Genomic DNA, 19,436 nt, shown 5'->3' with positions numbered 1-19,436 from the left:
AGTCCTTATCTTCAAGAGTTTGCCTTCTGATGAGGGAAACAAGTCCGACCACTGCTAACTATATTCTAATACGGCCTGACCCATTAGTACACTAAAAAGCTGGTTAATTCTGATCAAGAGAATTAAGGAGACTTCACTGAGTAGGTAACATTTGAGTGGAGCCTTGACATATAGGGAGGATGTCCACAGTCAGAGAAGGGGAAAGCAGGAATCATAGGTCAAGATCCAGCATTAGGTCCAGGATCCAGGGCAACAATATGAGCATGATCAAAGCATCAAGAAGTGAGGTAAGCAGCTGAGACGAACAGGAATGGTGAATTGAAGCAGGACAGAAGACCCTTGACACTGTGCCAGCCAGGGTGCTTCCAAGACGGGTGGTGGTATGGTAGCCACTGCTAGGTGTCCAGCTTGTACTCATCCTCCCCTTTCTTCTTATAAACAGGAACCTAATTCTAACTTGGGAGGCCAAATGGCTGCATAAAATTACGTACCTTCTCAGAACTCCCTTGTAGCCAGTAACTAAGCTATGTAACTGAGTTTGGGCCATTGAGATAGAAGCAGAAGTTCCTCCCAGGGTATTTTTGAACACTCTTTAGGGCGGGACAGACACAGCTGACAGCTATCTTTTTCATTGTGCTCTTAGCTTTTCTTTACATTCCACTCACGGAGATGAATAGCCATGTCATAACTGGGATGGCAGAAGTCTCACACGGAGGATCGTAGAGCAGGAAGGAGCCTGGTTCTCAGGGGATGGCTCTGGGCTGCCTACCCTGGATCCCTTGCTATGGGAGAAAAATAAACTAATTTGTCTCACCCACTGTGGCCACGTTCCTACTAAAGCAGCTAAATTCAGTCCTGGTTGATATATGGCTTGCAAAGGAAAGCAAAAAAAAATAGCTGACCAAAGAAGTAAGAGCGATTCTAACTGGAAGTTACAAGCCCCAAGAATTGTGAAGGTGGAGGCAGGCCAGCACTAGCCCTGGGCACCCCCAGTACCATGTTCACACAGACAGCATAAGGAATATGGTTAATAATATCGTAATAACTTTATATGGGATGGATGGTTACGAGAGTTACCCTAGTGATCATTTCATAACATATGCAAATGTCAAGTCTGCATGCAGTGTGCCTGAAACTAGCCTAATATTGTATGTCTACTATCCTACCACAACAGAAAAAAAGTGTGAAGACAGAGAAAAATAAACTTTCCTCATCTTCTTAAGTCAGTACTTAGCTAGCGGTCCATTTCCTCTTTTTTTTTCCTGTTAAACTATTATGCATTCTTAGAACATCATCATTCAAATAAGTATTTATTGTGCACCTGCAATGTGTCAGGCTTTGTGCTGGGTTCCAAGGATACAAAAATTATATGATGTAGCTCCTCCGTGAAAACAAGGGTATCAAAGTTAATCATAAGTAGTCTGGATCTGAAAAATGTGATTTAAAAAGTTTTCTGAAGTTGTAACATGGAATGTATTATTCTCTTTCAGCAGAGGGCGGAGAGTATAGCTCAGTGGTAGAGCACGTGCTTAGCATGCATGAGGTCTTGGGTTCAGTCCCCAGTACCTCAAACAAACAAACAAACAACCAAGCCTAATTACCTCACCTCACAAAAGAATTTTTTTAAATTGTTCTCTTTCAGCTGCACCAACAGTTTGAAGTTTAAATTGGTTACTGATACATTAGTACCGAAGAAAAGGGGTCATCGTGTTTTATTATTAGTGATCTTGAATTAAGGGAACACACAACTGGTGTCTTTCTCAAGGAAAATGAATTAAGTAGCTGAAGACAGAAAAAATGCCACCACTGGGCAGTTATGGATGGCTACTCTGCCTTGATATACTTCCAGAGGCTCCCATCCCCACTTTTCAAAACCACTGGGCCCCATTAAACATCTAACTTCTTAAGGCAGTAAAATGGACTGGTGTGTGTCACGTAACCTCTTTATGCCCTGGTAATTCTCTGGTGGCCACACACGCAAAACAGCAATCCACAAAGCTGACTACTAGCTTCTGAAATAAACATTTAATTTGAGCATTAATGCATTTCTTTCCAGACATTGATCAAACACGATTGGTCACCTTCTGTGTGCCAGACACTGCACTAGGTGACAAGAAAACAGAGCAGACTGGCATGTTGCTTGTCCTCAAGCTCCAGGGAGCTGTGTGTGCAAAAGGAAATGGGCAGGTAGCAATTTTCTGAACAAGCACCAACAGAGCTGCAGGAGGCACGTGGGTGGTTAGTTAGTAGGAAGCCAGTTTCGATGGCTTCAGAGTCCAAGAGAATCTTGTAGACAGTGTAAGTGAAACAGTGCTAGTGAGCCTCTTGCAACAATGGGGAAGGCTGCTATTTCCCTGCCCTGATATTTGGACCTTACTACAAATAGGTGGCTGAGAGCACCCAGGTATTTAACCTGAGGTGCTTGTATCTCTCATATACTGGAAAAATAAAAACCTGGGCCCTTCTTGGGAAGAAGGGCACCTTGTCATCCCTCTTTGCATGATGCCTGAAGTATATTTTGAGGTCTTGAGTCTCAGGGCTTTTTGAAAGTCATTTCCAGTCTTTCTATTTAAGTAACAATCTTGTGGTCTTCTGATGATGGTGAGAGATTTCCACAAAAGCTTTTATGCCTTTTTATTGCTTGCCCTTTAAGAGATGTGGGATGAGATAAAACGAAAAAGGTGCCTTTCCAGCCGTTTCTTGGCTGCTTTGCTTCCCACCGCAAATTGTTGTGCTTTTCTGGGCAGATACTGAATATTGTTTTTCTCCTAATCATTTCCGCAGAGTGATAGTATCAGCTCTCTGACGTTGAGTGATGATCCCTGCTATTATTAAGATTTTCTGAGCGTGTGTTTTGAAAATTGTGTAACTGATATATGACTGCAGTATTTGTTTTGTTTCATAAGAGTCAGCAAGGGTAGAAAAACATTTGACAGGTCAACCAGTCCACCCCTCCCCCTCATTTCTGGAAGTGACTTCAAACACCTGCTATTAAATATTCTTATCCTTTTTTGCTCACAGCTCATAATAACAAGAATATATTAAAACCGCTCCTCCTGAACAACACTTGGGAAAAGGTCATATCCTAGGCAGCATGATTTTTCTGGGACTTAGCCTACCAAGACTTCTGCCTAGGTGAGCAACTGAAGAATTCCCACCATTGCACAACTCCTGGGAGCACTGTTCAAACCGGAGTCTATGTGGGTGGTGGCTCTGACGTTGTGCAAAGAGCAGTCCACCCAGGCAGTCCTTGCAGCGCTGAGCTGAGGTATTTGAAATCTCTTCACCTTAGCATCGTACACTTTGGGAGTCTGCTTGCTCTCCCTAAAGACTCAAGGTTATATATTAAAATTTCATGTAAATTTTGACTATTCTAACACGTCTAAGTTAAAAATCATGTTTTAAATTGTTTACCGTAGAAGAAAATTAAAGCCCTAGAAAAACTCTCCATGGTTAAAACCCTGTACTTTCTTGTACCCACTGCACACTAAGAATGATGGATAAACAAAAGAATGACTTCTCTGTTGAGTGGCTGTATGCAACTCCAAGGCCTGGACATCCAACTTTTTTTTTTTTTTTTTTTTGATTTGTGAGTCCATGCGCTCCACGGTTTGTATATGGCTACATTAATGAACCAGCCAACAGCCTTGAGATAGGTGGACAGGCTGTGAATCCCAAGTGAGCCAATTTGTGTGGGAAGGAATAATTCATGTGGCAGGAAAACAAAAACAGCATCTATGTTTGGTCAGTATGTTATACTTTAGGAAGTGCACTCACACCGTGAGCTTCTTCGAGTCAATGACGATTTTAAATTCTTCATGTTTCCATTGTTATAGTCCAAAGTCGATCTTCAATAAATGTATTTGTTATGCTAATTAACACCTATCATATCTGATCCTCTCTGCAACACCCTAAGTTGGGAAATACTGCCATTTTCCAGAGGCTGGCCTGAGGCTGAGTGTGGACTTGCTCAAGATAACGTTGTTAGTTCATGGCAGGACTAGGAGAGGGAACTTGCACCCATGCCCACTGGTGCATCGACAGTGCACCATCCATGACACTAGATACCATCCATTTGCCCACATTCACACTTCCCTCACTAACCACACAGTTTCAAGGTCCACGCGTATTGCATTGCCTGTTAGAGTTCAAATATCTGGTTCAGAGTAAAAGCTTTTTTCTAAATCCGGTAAACCTTCTTGTCAGCTTGGATTCAGTCAGACTTCAGGATGGAATGAGCAAATTATAGATGGCAGTGATGGGGTGCTTCCAGGCGGGCGTGTCTTACCTACTTCTTACCGACTTTATTCTGCTTCTTGGAGTTCTGCACGGAAATGTTTTAAATCACTCAGGAAGAGAAACTAGAATGAGTAAATCTGATCTGTAGTAAAGAGCTTTGTCCTGACAAGTATCTAATGATTTCTTACTACTCTATCATTTGAGGCCGTAATTATTTGCCATGCACCAGCATAACCCTGCCAAGTTTTGTAGAAAGACAGAACTGTGAGTAAATATGATTTCTCTTCTTTCGGGGATGACTATCTGACCTGCGTCATCAAAGGAATACAGTCACAGAGAGGTAAAAATGTGCACTAGCTTCCCCGTGGAATTTTCTATGATCTGCCCCCTTGTGTCCAAATCCTATCCATTTTTCAGGAATGCTGAAATCCCTTTCTTCCCTGAAGTTTTCTGTGGCAATTTTATCTCCCACAGTAGTTCCGTACCCGACTTCCTGTAGCTCAGCTTACGTTTGCTGTTTTTAACATCTTTGTTGGTATGTGATTCTCATGCCATAATTATATCCTTATAGAGCACAGAGCTGAGAGGTTTTTAGTATGTTCACTTAATTATGCAATTATCACCAAAATCTAAGTTTAAAACATCCTGATAGGGATTGCCTTGGGTAGTATGTCCATTTTAACAATCTTAATTCTTCCAATCCAAGAGCATGGAATATCTTTCCATTGTTTTGAATCATCTTTAATTTCATTTGTTAATGTTTTATAGTTTTTAGCATATAAGTCTTACCACTTTGGTTAAGTTTATTCCTAGGTATTTTTTTTGATGTGATTTTAAACAGGTTTTTTATTTTTACTTTATCTTTCTGATATTTTACTGTTAGTGTAAAGAAATGCAACAGATTTCTGTCTGTCGGTCTTGTATCCTGCTACCTTACTGAATTCGTTCATTAGTTCTAACAGTTTTTAATGGAGATCTTAGGGTTCTCTATATAGAGTATCATGTCGTCTGCAAGTAGTGACAGTATTACCTCTTCCTTTCCAATTTGGATACCATGTATTTCTTTTCCTTGTCTGATTGCTGTGGCTAGGACTTCCAATACTATGTTGGATAGATGTGTGAGAGTGGGCATCCTTGTCTTGCTACTGAATTTAGCAGGAAGGCTTTTAGCTTTTCACCATTGAATTTTGTGTTGGCTGTGGATTTGTCATAGATAGCTTTTATTATATTGAGATATGTTCCCTCTAGACCCACCTTGGTGAGAGTTTTTATCATGAATGAGTGTTGAATTTTATCAAATGCTTTTCCGCATCGATTGAGATTACCATGTGGCTTTTTTTCTATCCTTTAGTTACTATGGTGTACAATGTTGATTGATTTGTGTATGTTGAACCATCCATGCCACCCTGGAATGAATTCATCTTGATCGTGGTGTATGATCCTTTTTATGTATTGTCAGATTCAATTTGCTAATATTACACAATAAAGACTTTTCTAAATTAAATATCAGTGAAGAGTATCTGACAAATCTGGGTACCTTTTGCTGATCTGTTATTCCTGTATACTATAATTGATGGCAGTAACCATGTTTTATTCATTTCTTGATCCCAAATCTAGTAGAATGCCTGTCACAGAGTAGACAGTCAATAAATATTTGTTGAACTAAGAGATAAACCTGGCTATCCAGAATGAGTTTTCTCCCAGCATTTTGAATAGCTGAGATATTATTGTACTTCTCTGTGCTTCTCACAGCACCTGGTGCAATACTGGTAAGTGCTCATTGAAGTTAAGTCAGCTGAATGACAAATTAATATTATAGTATCAATAGCACATTTTGAACCCTTCAGTAAAAAGGCACCATAAAGTTTCAGAGTAGCTGTAGAAAATAGAAATGATAAAAATCTATTTGGATGACATCTCTTTTTGAAAAATACAAAAACAAATCTGTTGTGTTTTGAAACATAATTACACTTGAAGGTTTTCAGTGTAACAGAGCTGTGTTTGGGGATTCTGGTGATCATCACAACACTGCTTGATGCTGAGGGAGGGGAAATCCATTTTAGAATCCATGACAAGTTTTGTTTTCTGTATCTGGAAGCTATTCCCAGCGCTGTTTACTTAAATGCCTTGGAATATGAGAAACTCAGTCTCCCTGTGGGGTGCCCAAAGGGAGGAGCATGTTTCCTGTTTCTTATGTTCTCCCTGTGTCACAAGGCAAAGGGAGCAGGTGGAGTGCCAGCGTTGCCTGGAGCAGCAATGACAATACATCACTGCTGCCTAAGCAAGGCCTGTGCTTTTTAACGTTGGCATTTGAGGTTTGTATCAGTCAGCGTTCTCCAGAGAAACAAGACCAACAGGACAAATGTGTATGTGTATATTTATCCTAATATATATGATATATAAATACATAAAAGGCTTATTTTAAGGAATTGGCTCACATGATTTTGGAAGCTGGCAAGTCCAAAATTTGTCAGGCAGGCTGTCAAGCTAGAAACTCAGGCTGGATTGATGTTGCAATCTTAAGTCTGAAATAGCAGGCTGGACATTCCCACAGGTGTGAGTGCTGCAGGCTTGAGGCAGAATTTCATCTTTTCTGGGAAACCTGTTTTTGCTCTGAAGGCCTTCAACTGACTGGTTGAGGTCCCACCCAAATTGTCACAGGTAATCTCCTTCACTTAAAGTTAGTTGGTTGTGGATGTTAACCACATCTATGGAACACCTTCTCAGAGACACCTAGATTGGTGTTGGATTAAATATTGACTTCTGTAGCCTTGTCAGGTTAATACACAAGGCTAATTATTACGAGGTCCTTTGTCGCTTGGCCTGTGTCTGTCTCCCACTTCACAAGTTTCTACGCCTTCCTGTGCTCCACCCCAGACTTCTGACTGTGCTCTGATGGAGCCCCACGCTTCCCTGCATTTTGGCCCCCCAGTCCCAGCCCTGGAGTCTTTCTCCCTCTCTATCCCACCTGTCCAAGTCCTCCTCTTCTCCCTTAGATCACATGCAAATGTCATTTGCCTTCATGAATCGTGGCCGCTTTCCTGTCTGGATGTTCTCTCTCCCTCTCTCGAACCCTCAGCAGATTTCCAGACAGTACAGTCACCTTGCTTTGTGTTGCATTTTTCTGAAATGTGTTCATGGCCACCATCCCCGTCCCCTGTGGCCTGAGGGAGTCCAGACCCTCATGCTTTTTTGTTGTTTTGTTTTGTTTCAAATTTCTATCTTCTCTACAGGGCATAGAGTGCTCACTCGTGCTCCAGTCTTTATACCTACTCTGTGTTCTAACAGCTGAGGTAGGTAAGATTCAATTAGACAGGGTTTCAGCACTCAGAGACCTCACAGTCTAGCGGGGGAGGCAAATGAGTAAACTGTAGGTGTCCATAAGTATTCGTTGAACTGAATCACTTCCTGCTGTAGAAGTGTAGTCACTTTCTCATTGGCATTTCCTCACCTTAATCTTCCTACGTGCAGACATTAGCCAGAGCAGACAGCCGGCAGGTAGTGGGCTGAAGACTGTCCTCATAAAGTCTGCAAAGGAATAGTGTGATCTGGGGGACATCAAAGAAGTCAGTTAATCCAAAAACAGCCCTGTTACTAAGATGCTGTAATGCCTGATATGCCTCCACTGGGAATCCCTTCATTTGGGTTCAGAATTATCCAATCTCCGAGTGTATCTGGGAGACATTACTAAATACACATGCCGATATCTCTTTCAAATTCCTTTCTCTTCCTTCTTTACCTCTGTATCATCTCCTCCTCCTTTAAGACAGCTAAATGGACCTCCCTGAAAACTTCCACCATGCAGAGGAGGTAGGGGCCTCTCCTCTGGGTCCCCACTGCACTCTGCCTAGTACAACATACATTTTTCCATCTGCTGTTGTTCACCTGCTTCTCATTTGCCTGAGCTCCGCACTAGACTGAGCCCTTAAAGGAAAAACATGAAAGTATTTTTCGTCTCTGTGACCCCAGCATCTAGCATACTACCAAGCACATGGTGGGATGCTCTGTCAGGGTTCCTGGAATGACTAAGTGGTTCTTTGATAGGATGAGCCCTGAGCACATCTAGGGGACAGGCTTGATGAAAGGGAACTGAAGGGCAGAGATGGAAGGAAGGCGGGAAGTCAAAGAAAAGGGGCCTTAAGGAAACCAGTTCTGTGCCTGGGGGGCCATCCTTGATCCTGCTGTTCGCTGTTGTCCACCTTTTGCTTTTCATTTGTGGGTAAAGTACCTTGTGAATTAAACATGCTGTTTTCTTTTGTTCTGCAAAACACAATCTGAAGCACTGTCAGCTGGCAGGATTTTTTTCTGGAAGCATTTCTTGAGTGTAAAAGTGGCTACACATGCTTCATTTATGAAAGCAAAATACTTTCAAAATATCTTTTATTTCTGCATGAACCGAGAACATAAAGCTCTTCTCATGCCTGTCTCCCCCATCCTCCACCCTTCGCCTTTGCTCAGAGTGTAAGCTGGTAAAGACAGACAACAAAGTGTTTTTCCCAAGTCCTGCAAGGAATATGACCTACACAAGGTTTCTCAAGTAATAAGGTTGGAGTGTTCAAGGTGCATCTAGGTTGGAGCTGAAGGCAAGATGCCCTTGAAGATGCCTATCATCTGTTTCTCAGTTGGCTGCATGAGCTCTCTGTTTCTCAGGAGGTCTCCTCTGACGAATTGTTCCATTTTTCTCTTGCTCTTCCCGCCCACATGTCTCTTCTCTTTCCTCATGTCTGTTTACCTACAATTTTTCCTCTCTCCCAACTCCACATGACCCCATCATGGCTGACCCAGACTCTCACTACCTTAAGACTTTTCAGCTTCAAAAATATATGGCTCCAAATAGATACACTCTGCTTCATAGCAATTTTAATTTTTCCACAAGTGTATTTTTCAAATTAATTTTCTGTTGCTTTCAATCAACAGATTGGTTAATTTCCCATCCCATAAGCAAGAGTTGATCATATATTGGAATTACATGTCTGTTAATTATTTCCACTAGGTTATTTGTTATACAATTTATATTATAATATATTACATGTTTTCTATTTTTACAAGTTATATTATATATGTAACATAGTTATTACCACTAGCACAGAGTTACCTTTTCCCCTGGTGGCATCCCCAGAACCTAGCACAATTCCTGGCATCCTGCAGGTACCCCGCACATTGCAAGCATGGCTAGATGAGGCCACTGACACCCTTACTTCTCGTTCACCCTCTTCTAGTCCACCTTCCAAAGAGTAATCATTCCAGAACACAAACCAAACCGGGATATTCCCTGCTTAAAACTCTTCATGACATTTATCATCCAAATGAGTATGCGGATATTTATTGCCTGCTTCTCCAGCTTTATTTCCTGCCACGGACCGATTTCATGTACTTGATGCTTTCGCAAAGCCAGTGTCATTCATGAGATGTATTATGCTGTTCCATGTTCTTGCCTTTGTGCGTGGCAGAATCAGCAGAGATGCAAAGTATAGGACAGAGTGAAGATGAGTCTAAGAAATAGATTGATAAGATGTCTAAATGATAATAGGTAAGTCTCATAAAACTTACTATTGACCTCTACGTAGTAAGCATTTTGTATGTTCTTATTAGAGTGGATTGAAAAGTGGCATTTTTGTTTTTATCTGGCTTCAGGACCAGTAGGAATGAGTGAGTGAAAGGAATGCAAAAGGATGAGTTCATTGGTATATGAACAATTTCATCCTTTCTCAAACTCAATAGCTATTATTGTGACTAACAAAGCAACTCTTGTGAGTTGAACACAAACAAGAAGTAGACTGGAGCGTGTTTATGATGTCATCATAAATATTTATTGAAGGGGCATGATGCAATGTTTTGTGAGATGTGGGTTATGAACGGTTAGACTATGAATGTTCCTTTAGGTCAAATTGTAAAACGTGTAGTATTTTAATTAGAAATAATTTACAAAGCCCACTCACATTCATTGTCTCATTTAAACTTCCATTTCTCAGTCTGCATTGGACCATTCTCTTCATTGTGTAAGCAAGCATTCTATAATATCTCCATCATTAAGATTCCCTCTCTGGACCTCATGTTCCCCATCAGAAACAAACCCTGTGTGTTTTCTCTTCTACAGCAGAACCCATGAGATGTCTGTGTTCCCTGGATCTACTTTCTCATCTGACATTCTTTCCTCAATCAACTCAGATCTGGTTTTCATCCCCACAACTCCACTGAAATTGCTTTTATCAAGGTATTAGGAACCTACATCTTGTCTATACACTCACTCCTCCTTGAAACATTCTTCTTCACTTAGCTTCCGACACAGTATATTGAACAGGCTTCCCAACTACGCGCTGGCTCCTCCTTCTCCTCAAGACTTCTAAGTGTCCCGCTGCTCAGTTCTTACCTCTCATCTTGTCTTAGTCTATATTCACTCTGAAAGTGATCTCAACTGGACCCTGGTTTTTAATATTGTCTGCAAACTGGTGACTCCCACTCTTATATCTTCAACCCAGTTTGCTCCCTGAAGTTCCAAACTTGTGTATCCAAGAGTCTTCTTAACTTTGTCTAGGTAAGCATCTCAAGCTTACATTCCTAAAGCAGGAAGCTGGAAAATCCTGCTCAGATGCCAGTGTTCCCCTTCTCAGGAAGTGGTACTAAATTCATCCAGGTGCCCCAGCCAAAACTCTAGATGTCCCTATTAATGCCTCTCTTTCTTCAGGCCCAGCATTTCATCAGCCAGTAAAGCTTATCGACTCTACCTTCTAATGCTACCTGCAATCTGACTACTTATTACCCCCACTGCCTCTACCAACCTAGGCAAAGCCGCCATTATCACCAGCCTGGACTTTTGAAATGTCCTTCTAACTGGGCTCCCTATTCCCTGCCCTTTTTGTAGCCTGTCCTGTCCTCCACTGAACAGCTGGAATAGTCCTTTTAAGGGTAAAACTGTCTAGTGGGATTCCTTCCTCATTCCAGTTAAAATTCACTGTCTGCCCTAGGACCTATGAGGTCCACATGATCTAGCTTCTGCCTTTCCAAGTTTATTTTCTACCTTCAGGTATCTGCACTTACTAGTCCTGTCTGGAATATTCTTCTCCCACATTTTCCCATGATTCACTACCAGAATTCCTTCTGAGTCTACTCAAAGGTGATCCCTCCCCACACAGTTTCATGCCCTTTAACCCACTCTGGTTTCCTCTATTCACTTACCTGTATGTATATATCTATATATATATTTTTTTTTTGCTTATTTTTCTGTAGCCCCTCTTTTCCTCACTGAAACATAAGTCCAAGTGCTGTATTATTTCAAAATGCTCAACCAATAATTTGTTGAATGAGAGAATGAGACTTGAATATAGATCTTTTGACTAGAGGTTGAGTGAACTCTTTCCTTGACCCAAAGGCCTGGTAAAAAGTGATCATCTTTCCATGTTGTGATATCTCTGGGATATTCTGAGGCAACATTTTGAGAACCTTGATTCTTCTAGATAAATGATGATGCATCATATTAGAGCAATCATGCAATGGCCGTTTGGGTCGGTGCGGTGTGGATCTGTGACAGGAACATAGCAGCATCCCATTGGCTCGGTGACACCGCACACTGATGCTTCACTCTGTAGATTTAGGCACAGTGCCAAGAGAAGCAGAAGAAAGCACCATAAAAAATCGGAATTCTTTGATTTTAAAATTTTGACCTGGTAAAACTACAAGAGCAGAAGAGGAAACACAGGTATGAAAGCCACTTCAGATAATCTCCATGTAAAGTGTCATAGACAATCTTGGACACAGACTTGAGTAATCTTGAGAGTCCCAAGCCCTGGCACTCTAGAGGGGTATTCTCTTTTTCCCTGTGTAAAGATTTCTTTTAGAACTTCTACATCCATTGCCTTTATCACCCATGAATTCTCCCCGTTATTCCCTGGAAGATAATTTTAAATCACTTCAAGAAGACTTACAGTAAGATAGGGCAGCTTCATTTATTGTGCATTCACTATATGTCTAGCATTTTAAATTGTTTTCTTATGTGATCTTTCCATTCCGGAGGTAGGCATTTGTAGTGGACATTCCTAGTTTTGTCTGTCCAGGATATTCTCCTCTTTCTTGTAGGCAATGCCTCTTCCTCATCCAAACACTGGACGTTTTAATAAATACCCTGCATTCTGCTTCCCACCCGCTGGCCAGAGATGTTGTCATGACCAATGATGAGCCAGTTAGAATCCTCACACGGGATGTTCACAGTGCATGCTAAAAGGGAAAAAAAAGTTCCTTCCTCTGATCACAAGGCTGTAAGTCACCGCCCATGACCCCACCCCAGGAGAAGGAGCTAGACTGGTGGGACTTACCTCACAAACAGAGAAGAACAGAAACACACCAGAGAGAGAGCCAAAGGGACTTCAGTCCTTCTATTCCATCTTCCTTAAAGTTGGCACCCTCTCTACTCTTTCAGTCTCCTTAATGGATTCATTATATGGACCAGTAGTTTCATCTGTTTTGCTTGTATCGATTTTAATTGGATATTTGACACTTACAATTGCAGGAGCCCTAAATAGTACAGTATATTATCTCCCAAGTTATAGATGCGAACTTTTCTCTAAGGTATAGAAAAATTAAATTACTTGTCTGTAAAGTGGCTAAATGAGATTTGAATTCAGGTCTGTGAATATCTAACCACTGCCCCCTGCTCTGCTGGCCACATCACACTGCCAAAGCCTTCTGCCTCTCTAAAGGAGTTAGCACTCAGCCAAGGCTTAACACGTGGCACGATCTGCTTAGGGATTTGTTGCTGTTGTTCATTTGTTTACTGATGGAGACAAGTATCTAAGATAGTTGTAGGAAGAAATTTCTAACTACCCAAGTGACCCCACACAAGTCTCTGTTTGTTTCTTTATTTGCAAAATGACCAAGTTGGACACAATGACATCTGAGATCTTTTTTGTTTTTTTCATGGGAAGTTTTCTGAAGATCTAATTATACTGACTGTGACTTAAGATTTATTTAAATATGAAAACAAAGAGCCATCAAGACTTCTCCATTAGACTTCATGATCAGAAGCCAAGTTGGCTCCTAGCCCTTCAGCAATAATTCTAGAGTGGCACTGTCAGAACATCAATATGTTCTTATTTCCAGAGTGGAGTCCTAGCCTAAAGGACATGTGTGCACTGTCAGAAAGGAATCAAAAAACATCCAGAAACAACCAATCTTTCAAAATATGAAAAAGCAATTCTTTTTTTTTTCCTTGAAAATTATAATATATATATACTCCCAAATCTTCAGAACACATTATTTTGGAATGTTTGCTATCAGCACCCTTTTTGGCATTCAAACTGAGTGCTTAATGACTGCTCCAGAACATCTGGAGCTCTGCAGATGACCACACTGGTAGGTAGAATCAGTGCCGTGAAGCTCATGTCAGCACTGACGTGCACAAAGAGGCACAGACGTGCAAACCTGAGCAGAAACACACGCACACGCACACGCACTCGGAGTGGCCTTTGTTTTCTTTGGAATGTGTTTGTAGATGGGGCGCTGGGAAGTTGTCTCCTGGGGAAGCCTTTTGATAACTGCCCAGGATGAAAGGACCAGAATAATCTTACTCTGAATGCCTTTCTGGTTTAACCCTCAAGTCTTTGAATAAGAAAATCAGTTCACCTTTTTCAGAATCTCTTTCTCACAGAAGCCCAAATTATTTTTAAATTCATATTTTATGGTATGTTACTGCTCACCAGGTGTTTTCGTGGTAACCTGCCTGTTTAAGTTACCCACCAAACCTATGAAGTCGGTCGATTATTGTTTATATTTTACCTATATTTTTTTCATTATCACAGCAGCTCTATTATTATTTGTGTTTAAAGATGAAGATCCTGAGGCTCGGTGGTATCCATGGCTTCTCCTGGGACACACAGCGAACAAGTGATGGGACTGATACTCTACTCAGGCTTGGGAGAGCGCATAGCAAGGGCTTTAAAGCCACGTATATCTGGGCTGTATTCCCAGTTTGTCTACTAGTTTTGTGACCTCCAGTAGGTAACTTAATCGCTTTCATCTTTGGTTCCATTATCTTTAAAATGGAGTCAATGGTATCCAAATTATAAGCCTCTTTTTAGAATTAAATGGGAAACTGTATGAAGCTCTTAACACTCACCATTGCCAACGTGGGTACCTATCAGTGTTAAGGCGATATTCATCAAATGGCTTTATTTTTAATCTAAGAGCTTTTGACTGCTAAAAAAAAAAAAAAGTGCTGTAGTCCATGTGGGTATATGAGAGTCTTTGGAAGCTCCGCACCTTTTTAGTACGAAATGGTCAATGCTGAGGTGCCTTGAGGCTCTAAGGATTTTCTACCTCCTCACTTTATCTGTAATTGGAAAACAGTGCACAGGACAAGCTGTGCTTTCACAAGGTTCTTTAGCAGTAAATTTCATGGATTTGCCCACTTTGCTTTCTGTCATTCCAGTGACCCTTTAATCCCATACACATAATAGACTGTAACAATCTGTGGCTTCCAGGCAAGGGGAAGAGATTGTTTGATACTCTGTTGATGCTGTCATTTGAGATTAGAATCTAACAGAGCTGGTACATTTCGTTAGTGTCCATCAGATCTCGGGTAAACCGGCTAGCTTCTCTCTGTTCTGTGACTTCAGATCTCAGCTTGGTGCCCAGTCTATACTGGCTCCTGGTCACAGTGTGTGGATGAGGTGGTGCTGGACCTAAGATAAACTGTGGAATGAATTGAGGATTACCAGTCATTAGGATAATGGATAGATGAATTGTCTATTGTGTTTTTGTTTGTGAGAAACAGAAGACCCAATTCAATGGGAATGGAAGTCAACTAGCCATACTGTGGCCATGGGAAGGTTACTGAACTTGTCTTAGTTTCAGTTTTCGATATCTTAAATTGAGATAATAATATAGGAATAGTATATGGATTAAATTATAATAAGTTCAAAGTGCTTACTTAACCCAATATTTGACAAAGAGCAAGTGTTCAATGAATGTGAACTCTTTTTTTTTATTGCCTTTGTTATTTTTCTTGTTGAAGCTCAGAAGCAAAATACAGTTTCCTATCTTTATAACCACCGTGAAAACGTTTTGTCAAACAGTTTTATTTATAACATTATCTCAAGAACTATGGTTTCTTACTGTAAGGGCACTACTTTAAACTCCAAAAAAAAATTATGCTCAAATTTCTTTATCACCTCCTACTAGCTATAGGATTGGTCAACTTTTTATTCTCTCTGAGATTCATCCAGAGAATGGAATTAACAACACCTTCCTCCAGTGGTGTTGTGAGTGGTAGGTAAGACTGCATGGGTGGAAGAATCTAGCATTCTAGCTGATACGCTGATGTTTGTTGAGACTGAGTCTGGACCTCAGCTTCCTTATCGACAATATGGTGATAAAGATATTCACCACTAAAAAAAGGGATACTTACCCTTAGAAGATTGCAGTGAGGATTAACTGCGATGATATATGTGAAAGCAATTTGTAAACTCCAAAGTACTATGTAAGAGTTATTATTATTAATCTCATCACTGTCATTTTAAATAATAGTATTATTACGAATATAAAAGTAACAGTAGTAACTAATTAATAGTAATAAGTAATAATAATTATTGCTTACTACGATATTAACTGTTATTACTGCTTTGCCTATTTCTAGGTCAAAAAGTATAGATTCTAATTTTTTATATCAAAGAAATTAGTCATGTAAAGAGATGGCTTGGAAATAACTTTCCAAATTCTTCAGCCCATAAGAATTTTGTTCAGAGACACATTTATTATAAGTAGCTTGAACCAATTAAGTGGCGTTTCAGCATGTAAAATTGTTTCTGAGTGAAATAACTTTTTTAAATGTCATCTAAAACCAGTGAGGCTAAAAATTAGTGAAATAAAATAAGTGCTGCCCTGTTTAAGTACTTAAAGGCTGTCGGGCTGCCCTTCACACTTCAGATTTTCAGCGCCAGCCTGGGAAGGTCTCCGCCCGGCACTGGTGCGTGACTTATTACTAAATGAAATGGCCTGCTCAGGCAAAGTTGTTTGGTGTCTTTCATGCTGTTAGCTGTTGATGGATGGCCTATGTGTTTTTGTGCTCAGATAACATTTATTCCCTTGCTCTCCTTCTGAGCTTCGAGCACAAATCTTAAGATGCGTCTGCCTATAAGAATGCAAGTCTCTGCCATCATTTTTCTTCCAATGATTTCTTGACATTGTCCAGCCCGCTCAGCTGGAAGCCAGGATCCACTCCATCAGCGAGACATGTTTTAGTGGAAATCCAAAAGAAAGCCTGGAGTAATGTGTTTCATATGTACACTCTTTTTTTCTCCATCGTGAGGAATTTCTACTACAAGTAGCTCAGCTTTTATGAAAAGACCAACAATATCTTACAAACAGTAGGGCATCCTCCACATCAGCTGTGGAGTCAGAGGACTTGGGTTTGGGCCCTCACCCTGGGATCTTCCAGATGAGCGACCACAGGCTAGCTGTGGCTCTCAGATTTAGTTTCTTTAGCTTACGTTTGAATCTCTGAACTCCACTCTATCTTACTAACTATGTCTTTGGGCTTCATTAAGATCAAAAATGTTTTTGCTTCCAAGGACACCATTAAGGAGTGAAAAAACTGTTATTAGAATGGGAAAAAAATACTTGTAAATTATGTATCTGATAAGGGAGTTATTTCCAGAATATATGAAGAATTCTTACAACGCAACCATTAAAAGCCAAATAACCCAGTTTGAAAAAAAAAATGGACAAGGGATTTGAAGACATTTCTCCAAAGAAAATACACAAATGGCCAATAGAAAGAAAACATTATCATCATTGGTCATTAGGGAAATGCATATCAAAGCCACAATGAGTTATCATTTCATACCCACTAAAGCGGCTATCACAAAGACAGACAGTAAGAGATATTGGCAAAGGATGTAGAGGAATTGGAGCCCTCATACATTGTTAATGACGTTGTAAAATGGTGCAGCCACTTTGGAAATGGTTTGACTATTCCTCCAAATGTAAAACACAGAGTTACGATATGACCCAGCAGTTTCACTCCTAGGTGTATATGCAGGGAAGATGAAAACATCCATCCATAAAAAAACTTGTATAGGAGTGTTCATAGAAGTTCATAGAGTGTCCATTCATACGTAATAGCCAAAAAGCGGTAACAACTCAAATGGGACTCAGTGTAAACAAAAGTGATATATTCCTAAAATAGAATATTTTTCAGCAATAAAAAGGAATGACGTGAAACTAGCACTATATTGTAAATCAGGGATACTTCAATAATTTTTTAAAAAAAAAGGAATGAAGTACTGATACATGCTACAACATGAATGAACCTTGAAAGTTTAATGTTAAGTGAAAGAAGCCACATATTGTATGACTCCGTTTCTGTGAAATGTTCAGAATAGGCAAATCCATAGAAACAGAAAGTAGGTTAGTGGTTGCCAGGGGCTAGGGGAGAGGCAAATGGAGATGGGATTTCTTTTTTTGGTGATGAAAATGTTCTAAAATTGGATAGTGGTGATGGTTGCACAACTGTGAATACACTACAAACTATTAAATTGGACACATTATAAAGTTGAATTTTATGGCATATGAATTATATCTCAATAAAGCTGTTACTTAAAAAAAAAGGAACTTAGGCTTTTTGATAAGCCTATGGAATTGAAAAAGAACATAAGTTACATTTTTTTTTCTATTTCCAAGAGGAAAAGCAGTCTCTTGCAGGGGTTGTGGTGGTTAATTAGCCACGTGTCATCTTTAAAATTCCCCTTATCAGGTCTTCCCAGATAGCCTTTGCTAATTTTATCCTTCCTTCATCATCTAAAAAACAATCCTTTGTTAGCATTTTCACAAGGCATCATGCTGCCCGATTGGATTAAATGAACCACATGCCCCAGTGCCTCTCTCTTCTCTCTTTAGTCCTTCTCGACAATTCTGTTGCTCACTAAACCACAGGAGAAAATAAAGCCTTTTCCTACAGGTGTGTTACTTGAACATTCATCCTGACCCGAAATATTATTTTCATGAAAACTGCTTCTGTTTAATTATGAACTAGGCCAATCATCTCCTCTCTTATTGGCTGTAAGCCTGTAGACTAGCACTTGTTTTTACCTGACTTATTAATGAATTGATTTCTCAATGAATATTGACTGAGCACCTTCTTGGTGCTAGGCACTAAAGCAGGCACTGATAGTAAATGAAGCACCAGGAGTCTTGGAGGCCCATTGTAGTGGCAGGGTACGGACGATGCGCACACGAAATAAATGAGGTGTGTTAGAAGGTGAGAGCGCTGTGCACAAAAACTGTAAAGCACGTTAAAGAGAGGGTGGGGGTAGGGGTGGTCAGGGTGGGCCTCTGTAACAAGGGGACATTTGAGCAATGACTTCAGAAGTGTGGGAGCGGGCCATAGAGGGGACTGGGGAAGAGCGTTTCAGACAGAGAAAATGCCCACTGAAAACTTCCTGAGGCAGAAGCATGCCTGGCATGTTCTAGAAACAGCAAGGGGCCAGCACAAGGTGAAACAGAGTGAAGAAGGAGCCACCTAGAGAGCAGCGGGGTGGGGGGGAATCACAGCGATTTTATCTAGGGCCCCGTACGTCATTGTAAGGACTTAAGATTTTTCACTTTCAATGGGAGGAGGACCAATTGGAAGGGGTTCAGCTGATGAATAATATGATCTGAGTTTTAATTCTTTAAAAATTACCCAGGCTGCTACTTTGAAAATAGAATGGGGTGGGGGGTGCCAGGGCACAAGAGGAAGTCCAGTTAGAAAACTGGTTTTCATGTTTAAATTTTGATTGCCTGGAGACATTGTGAGGTTTAGGAAGCTGAAATGTGGAGGCAGATCTGAAATAAAGGAACCAGGTATTCCTCTAGGAGCACAGATCCAGCTAAAATACGGGATTATCGGGATCCAGAAGGGCGATAAATAAAATGAAGTCCTATAATGAGACAAATGGGAAGCCAGTCAGACACGTCTTCTCATTTGATTGCAAAGCAGTGTTTGTCAGTGTGAGTCGTAGCCATGATCATATTCCACTCAGATCCCGAATGCTGACACGTTGTCTTTTCTGGTGAATTTCTTCAGGGTATAATTTGTCACTCTGGGAGAGATGCCTTTAGTTCTTCAGGATCTGAGGCTCTTTGAACCTGTTACTGCTGTGCTGTGTTCGTGAGGATCCCAGTGGCCTTCCAGGGCTATTGTATCTGCTTAAAGGCCAGTCTTCCAG

At 40.6% G+C, this 19,436-nt stretch overlaps 1 protein-coding gene across 2 annotated transcripts in view; it reads left to right on the top strand.

Annotated features, from left to right (window-relative positions):
- PDE4B (phosphodiesterase 4B) overlaps nucleotides 1–19,436 on the top strand; it is a 461,796-nt gene that overhangs the window by 255,292 nt on the left and 187,068 nt on the right. The window lies entirely within an intron of this gene.

The sequence above is a fragment of the Vicugna pacos genome, chromosome 13 (assembly GCF_048564905.1).
Source record: "Vicugna pacos chromosome 13, VicPac4, whole genome shotgun sequence".
Taxonomy (NCBI): Eukaryota; Metazoa; Chordata; class Mammalia; order Artiodactyla; family Camelidae; genus Vicugna; species Vicugna pacos.
Note: the sequence above shows the minus strand (reverse complement) of the source record. Positions and strands in the feature narration are given on the sequence as shown.